The 7,647-nt window shown below is 25.3% G+C and overlaps 1 protein-coding gene across 1 annotated transcript in view; it reads right to left on the reverse strand.

Annotated features, from left to right (window-relative positions):
* The window catches only part of LOC126896224 (eye-specific diacylglycerol kinase), a 120,997-nt gene extending 116,362 nt beyond the window's left edge, over positions 1-4,635 (reverse strand). The window contains exon 1 of the mRNA XM_050668827.1: positions 4,476-4,635. The gene's annotated coding sequence lies outside the window, so the exon portion shown is untranslated. The remainder of the gene's footprint in view (positions 1-4,475) is intronic.
* Between the last annotated feature and the right edge of the window lie 3,012 nt (positions 4,636-7,647).

The following is a 7,647-nucleotide window of genomic DNA, read 5'->3' on the forward strand; positions in this document are numbered from 1 at the left end:
AACATTACCTAAATACTTAGCGTCTATATTTATGTATTGCGCGCTTATGATCTCATTAATCGTTACAAAACATTTATCTTATCTACGGACGTTCGTAAGAGTTTGTACTAATAACAAAAAAAAAACTATTAAAAGACAACGTAATTAGTGATGATAGAATGAGTTAGAACAAGAAAAATACGTTACTGTGCTATGCCTAATACAAAACACATCATCACACTACATTATAAGACATCATCGCGATTTTCTAATAAAGGATAATTTTTTTCTTTTCAAGAATAAAACTTTGTGACAGATATACTCATAATCACCTCATTATATATATATATATATATACAGAATTTTGAGCAAGTAAAGAAACAGGACAATTGTTACAAACAATGAGAACAATAGCAACCCGTTTCCTTTCTTACTGAACACCCCAATATGTATACATATAGATATTATTAGTTTATTATTATACTTTATTAATCAAATATATTCTTGAAGTTTAAATTGAACACAATGAATTTTTTGCGATAAACTTTTTTATTTTTCCAAACACAACGAAGCTTGATAGAGGTTTATATAAAAAGTTGTGTTTTGGTATACAACTACTTTAAGAAAATCTCCCATAACTGTCTAATTGTAAAAAAAAAACAAATTACGACATACAAACCCAATGCTGTATGCATTATAAAAGTTACATAGAAAGATAAAATCTTAATTGTGTCGCTTGATTAGGTATAATAAATAATCCTTGAACTAAATTTTTAATAAGTTAAACGAGACTTGCTGTATTTTGTTTTTCCGATTGTTTAAAAATTATACAACGAAAAAAAATTATCAATCACATGTGTGTACCTATTTGTTTATTAGATTAGTTATAAATATTCTTGTATAAGGAATAACTGTATTGCGAACAACTACACGAATTTTTAAGCAAATTTATCTAATATTTATACTAAAAATACTTAGAAATACGTATTTTGTGACAAATTTTCATAGTAATGTTAAGTAATCACATGAAAGTAAAAACAAAAAATATCTCAACATTTCCCATGTATAACAGGTAAGTAAATTAGACGTCAAAAATTTTGTAAATGTATCAATTTATAGAAAAACTAAAGTAATAAAATAGTAATTTCAAATACATTTTAAAGGATATGTCAAATTAACTATTTTACAACTTATTCTAAAGTCTAATATTAACATTCATGGCGTAGAATTAAATGTTTTATTAAAATTTACATTTCATGAGCTATCTTAACGATGAGATCCTCTATAATAATAATATGTACAGTAGAAAAAAAAGAGTTGATGTATATTTTACGATTCACCCAAAAATGAGATATTTTCTATTTCAGTCAATAGCATTATTGTCTCAATGATTGAAATTAATCGGTAAAGTTAACATAAGATGACTATGTGCAGTCGTTGAACTCCCATATTTCTTAAAAATGCAAAAGGTAATATTTATTACTTTTTTCAAACTGTCTCATAACCCAACCGTCGTCATTATGTAAAATAAATTTCAATTTTTATACTATACTAAATCAGATTTACTTATTTTGAACTTTAAGTGATATTATTAATTCAAATACTTTCCACTAATTTTGATTTGCTACTATGCGAAAGATAAAAAATGTTTTAGCTTTATTTAAACAATTTTTATTTTACAAATTATGTAGTTTTTATAACAAATAATTATTTAAAAAAGAAAATCTATTATATTTTCTATTATATTATATTATTATCTATTATATTTTGACAGAAATATGGTTAAAAGTTCGTGGTATTTTATTATAATAGTATACTTAGACAATAGTTTTTATGTTATTTTCTATCATTCTACCATGAAGGTTTTAATAAATTTCCAACATGTTTATACATAAAAAAAATCGTTTTTTTTTAATCAACTGTGAACATTATTTTCTGANAATCGACTGTGAACATTATTTTCTGACTCTTTATCCTAATCTATGTTCATCTATGAATAATTTTTATGTTATTTTTATATTTTACTTTGTAAACATTCAGATTAATTTAACAAACAAAATTTATTTTTAAGCGTACTAAGGTGAAATGGAGTAAGTGTAATTTCGGGGTGTGTGCTGCATTTTGGACGTGATTTATGGTTATTCATTAAAATAAATTTCATCTAAGTGTTGTTATCCTCTTTTAACTGTTTAAATTTGTATGTTTGTAGTTCTGTTTCTTTTTTGATACATATTTTTTTCAATTTTTCTATCATAAAGTATTTTTTATGTTCATCCCTTATACTTTTATAAGGGTGTCAACTTTACTTTTTCAAATGGCAACATTCTTATTAATTAAAAAATGATAGAGATGTGGATTTACTGTAATTATTTTGTTTTTGTTTACCTAGTTAATTTACAAGTTTAACGATAAAAATAATACATTTATATTAATTCTGTTTTTTTTTTTTTAGTAATATTTTAAAGAAATGTTATTTTAATCACTATTAATAACTTAATTTATAATTAACCTTTTAATTATAATTTATATAACATTATACTGATGAAGTAAGTAATTACTATTATCAATTATACTATAGTAATTAAGTTAGCATCACATCAAATTTAATCTTAATACAAGAAAAAATATATGTTTTTAATTAAAATTGGTTAAAATATTATTATTTAGTAATTATTAATGAGGTTTTTGAATCAAGAAATGATGTTTAAAAACGTTTTTATCATCCCTTTGTTTTTAATCTACAGCTACAATCGCGAGAAGTACTCGATATTGTTTGTTACACATAAATCGGGGAGTCATAAAAAAACACAATGATGTATTCTTTTGGCAATTTAGTTATTTTTAATAAAATAATTAAGAATCTAAATCCTCCAGTTTTTTTTTGACACACTTATATATGACAATTGTTTAATAAAGGAATAGTACACAAATCATTTTATCAGCATCTAAGTAAAAAAAGCATACACGCTTAACACACCTTACTTTACATATGAAAAAATGTAACTTTATGAAAGTCTGGCTTTGCGCAAAAATTGTGAGTTGTAACTAATATCAATATTAATGTTGATATTAATTATTAATAATAAGGGTAATAATTATATGTAAATCCTAATTGATGATTTAGTAAAGAAAAAATAAACACAGTATAAATTAATGCATTTTAGTTGATAAAAAAATTGCACTTATTACCCTTTTAGCAGTATAAAGGTCGATTCACACTAAACGGAACGTCAACGTCACGTCAAAATATCTTACTATGCGTTTATATCGTTTTGTTCACATACACCGGCCACGTTACGTAACGTCAACATCACGTAAATACATGACTACATTTTTTTTGATTCTGCCGATCTGTAATGTGCCGTTGACGTTCCGTTTAGTGTGAATCGACCTTAAAATAGTGTACTCGCAACAACAAATTATTCATAGAAACTGGTTGGTCGGCAGTGACGTAATTAGGATATCAATAGCATAATTAAGGAACCGTTTGGGAGGAGGCTATACATAAGAAATATTTTCACTCCAACAAAACGAAAAATCTTGACCATATTATTTAGTTTTATCATAATGTGGTACAAGACAACCATAACCCTTCCGTAATTACGCCAGTGTGGGTACCAGTGGCGTATTTACGAAGGGAGTCCATAAGGTTCCGACCGTGAACATTAAAATCATAGTATCGGAGTAATGGAGAGGTGAATCTCCCCACTACTGTAAGTTTTATAAGCTATCTGGAATAACCATACAAAATTTCCATATTATAAAATAAACGACTATAGAGACGAAGAAAAAAAATTATCGCATTGAAAATTATCCAGCAAGTCTACTAAAGATCCATATCAACATTTACGATTAAAAACTAAATATTTATTAATTTATAGTCGATAACTTTTCTAACAATTTTTATACGACTCTTCTGACTACAACAACTTTTTATCTAATTTTGAATTAATAATTTTAATTTAATTTAAGAGCCCTTTTTTTATTAATTAATTTGATAAATATACAAATCATTCATTTCTTATAAATCATTTTTTTTTTCGGGAGGGGGATTTAGTTAAAATTTCAATTAAATTTAAAACTTCCATTCCGAGACCTTTATAAAAAAATTAACAAATTTATAACAATAATTTATATTTATATAAGCCTATGTTTATGCATAACAATCATATATTGTAATTGAAAACAAAACAAATTACATGCAAATTAAAAATGGTAATTTTATTTTTAATTTAAAAGCTGAACTGAAAAAATGTTAAATCTAATATCTTTTCTCCCTGGGAAAAATAGCTAAAATCAATTTTGTTAAAATTACTGAGCAACTCTTTTAATACTTTAAAATAAACACATATTAATTCATAAACATATATAGGAAAAAATCTTATTTAGATCGTTAATTATTATTTGCATAAGCGAAACGATAATTCTAAAAATAAACAAAAAATCGACTTACGCTAATTTTTCCCGGGATCATATAAAAAAAAATTGAAACTTACACGTTATACACTTCCTTAAATTGAATTTGTTAACTGTCTTTCATACTTGGAACACTTAACGAAAATAATATAACGATGGCCGATCACATTATTTTAAACTATTAACCGGCACTTAGAACTCGCAAAAACAACACCACAACGAAGCGCCGTATGGTTCGATCTAATGCAATACGCATAACTGGCGTGCTTGTTTGACGAACAGTTGCTAGCGCGAAAGCAAACCGTCTGAAAACAGTCCGGCCACCGAATTATCGCCACAACGGGAACACACTGGTTAAACAAGCCGAATTCAACTGACGGCATTTCCACTCAAAAATTTTAATTACTAAATAAATGATTTCTATATAAGTTAAAATATTAACTTTATGTACTAAAGTCATAGGCAAAAATCGAAGTTTAAAAAGCTTAGGCTTAAAAAGCACTCCAAAATTTAATGAAAGTTAAATGAATTTTTTTATACATTTCCGACAATGAAAAAGTATTTAAATTAAAGAAAAATGCACAAAATATTATGCTGATTGAAAATCGTTGAAAATAACATTAATATATAATTTTAATTGAAACGTCTAATACAAGAAAAACTAGCTCACAATAATATATTTAGAACCATAATGATCATTCACAAATTTATCTCAATTTTTTCGTGAAAATATAGTATCAAAATATACGAATTATAATATATTTCCTAAACTGGTTGCTAATGTATTGAAAATAAATATAAACAAGTGACTGCTCGAAATGTTTATAAAATGATTGATTAAAAGTTATTTATTTTTGATAATTAAAAAAAAAATATGTATTTTTGATTGTCCAACAGTTTTACACTATTGTTATCAAAAACGATAAATAAATCGGTAGTTGATAATTTTATTTGAATATTATCGCTGCAATATAGAATTAAAATAATTTCTAAGCAAGCCCTTCGATTTTTATAGAAATTTTAATATCCATTGGAGAATATGATTATTAATAAAAGGTAGACAAATTTTATCCGCCGATCCCAAGTACTTGGGATAATGGCTAGGTAAAAATGAAGTAGACAAAATTTATCTATTTCTGTGATCGACTTTATTTTTAATATTGATTACGGGTATATCCATAATACGATATTAAATTTCCATTTAATTTGAAATGTATTTATCGTCATTATTTTATCATATTTTTTTTTTATACGATTGCCCCTTCGATATTATACTTAAAGTTCAATACAAGTCATACAAATGTTACTAAAACGATTCTTTAGAATAAACGTTTTTCCTGAATAGAACATAAAAGGACGCACCAAATAACACTTTATATTCGATCAGAATTCAAAATTGTGCATATAAGTGTTTAAGAGATAGTCTCACGTATTAAAATCTGTAATAGAATTTCATCTGTACACGTGGTATTTGCCTATTAGTTATTTACATTAACGACAATATTAGTATATTACCCCGTCATAACGTAGTATATAAGTATATAAATAGTTATACAATATTTAATTCTGTTTTTATAATATTAATATTGTTTAATAATGCTTATATTAAGCGATTTAATATATCATTTTTTTGAATTAAATTAAAATCAAAAATCAAGAAATATTATAAAAAAAGACATCTTCAAAGAAAATTTTACATGTGGACAATTAAAAAATTTATATCAATTATATATAAATAAATAATAGACTCAAATAATTAAAAAAACCCAGCACAAGGGGGTCGCGGCACAGTGGTGACGTAGCATAGTTGGATCAAGTATAATGATATCTGACTGTGATTAAAATCCTTATCAAAAAAAAAAAAACGCTTCCATGCAAATCTTTAGATAGTGTTTAATTTTAAAAAATTGGTGGATTGTTCCAAAAGCTACATGATCTGCTAGTTCCTTATTAATATCCTGATTAAGATAAAGTAAGTCGAATGAAAAAGGGATTATTAAAGAATATTATTTCTCATAATAAAATTGTGTTGATCCATACACTTTTCAATAAGTTATAGCATTATAAAGTTAAAAATGTAAAAAATAAAATCGAGAATTTTCACACAAAAATAGCATTTGGTAGCTATTTTCTTCGTGAAGATAAAATAAAGTCCGAATTTTTTTTTTCCATGATGAAGTATATTTTAGTAGCTTTAATTTAAAATATATATATAAGTGTCAGAATTTCCGGAACATTTTCAAAAGTTGAAAAAGTTGTCATTTTGAAACCCTTCCTGTGGACTAGTAAAGGGTCAAATGTTCACAAAAATATATAAAATGATAGGTAAATACCTAAGGTATCTATAAAAGAAAAAAAAAATTAATCATTCGGTTATTTTTAAAAAAGTTATGGCAATTTTAAGTAAAAAAAAATTGGAAAAATTTCGAAAATTAGTGATTTTTAAATTTGTAATTTTTTGATGGATTTCCCCCGTTTACGGGAAACGAGGGAGTTTTTTTTACAAATTTTGAGGGTAATGTCTTCGACTAGATACGATTTGTGATCTTTTGAAATTGAAAATTTTATTCTAACTCAAAAAAAATGCAAAATATTAATGGACACAGGCGGATGCGAACCTCATACCCTTAGCGTGGAAGACACAAGTGTTACTGATTCGGCAAATGTTTGTCGCTTTCGTCGCTTGATAAAATTAGCAATTAAGTTAAGTCAAATTTAAAAGTTACTTTTTCGACTTTAAAAAAGTAAAAAAATTGAAATAAGTTTAATTTCTTATGTCTTATGAACTTTATTCTATGTCATTTAAATTATATAATATTCATGAAAGTCAGTGTATTGCCCTTATATGATATTTTAAAATAAAATAAAATACAAAACCCTGGATTTTAACATAAAAATAGCATATTTTTGAATACGGTAGCCATTTGCGCATAGAAGATAAGTCGTCGGACAATTTTTTTTTTTTAATTTTATAGTACATGACATAAGCTTTAATTTTATATATGTTGAAAGGACGCAATATTTCCGGTACATTTTCAAAAGTTAAGTTGAAAAAGTTCTATTTTTTATACAATGTTTTAAGTTTTGAACACCCCCTATATAAGGGGAAATTGACCAATATTAATAAAAAGTATGTCAAATAAAAGATTTACTTATAGTGTATTTAAAAAAAAAAATTTGTGCTGATACATACATTTTTCGAAAATTTATAGCATTTTAAAGTTGAAAATTTAAAATCAAAAATTTTAACAC

Source organism: Daktulosphaira vitifoliae, unplaced genomic scaffold (assembly GCF_025091365.1).
Source record: "Daktulosphaira vitifoliae isolate Bord-2020 unplaced genomic scaffold, ASM2509136v1 Scaffold_1, whole genome shotgun sequence".
Lineage (NCBI taxonomy): Eukaryota > Metazoa > Arthropoda > Insecta > Hemiptera > Phylloxeridae > Daktulosphaira > Daktulosphaira vitifoliae.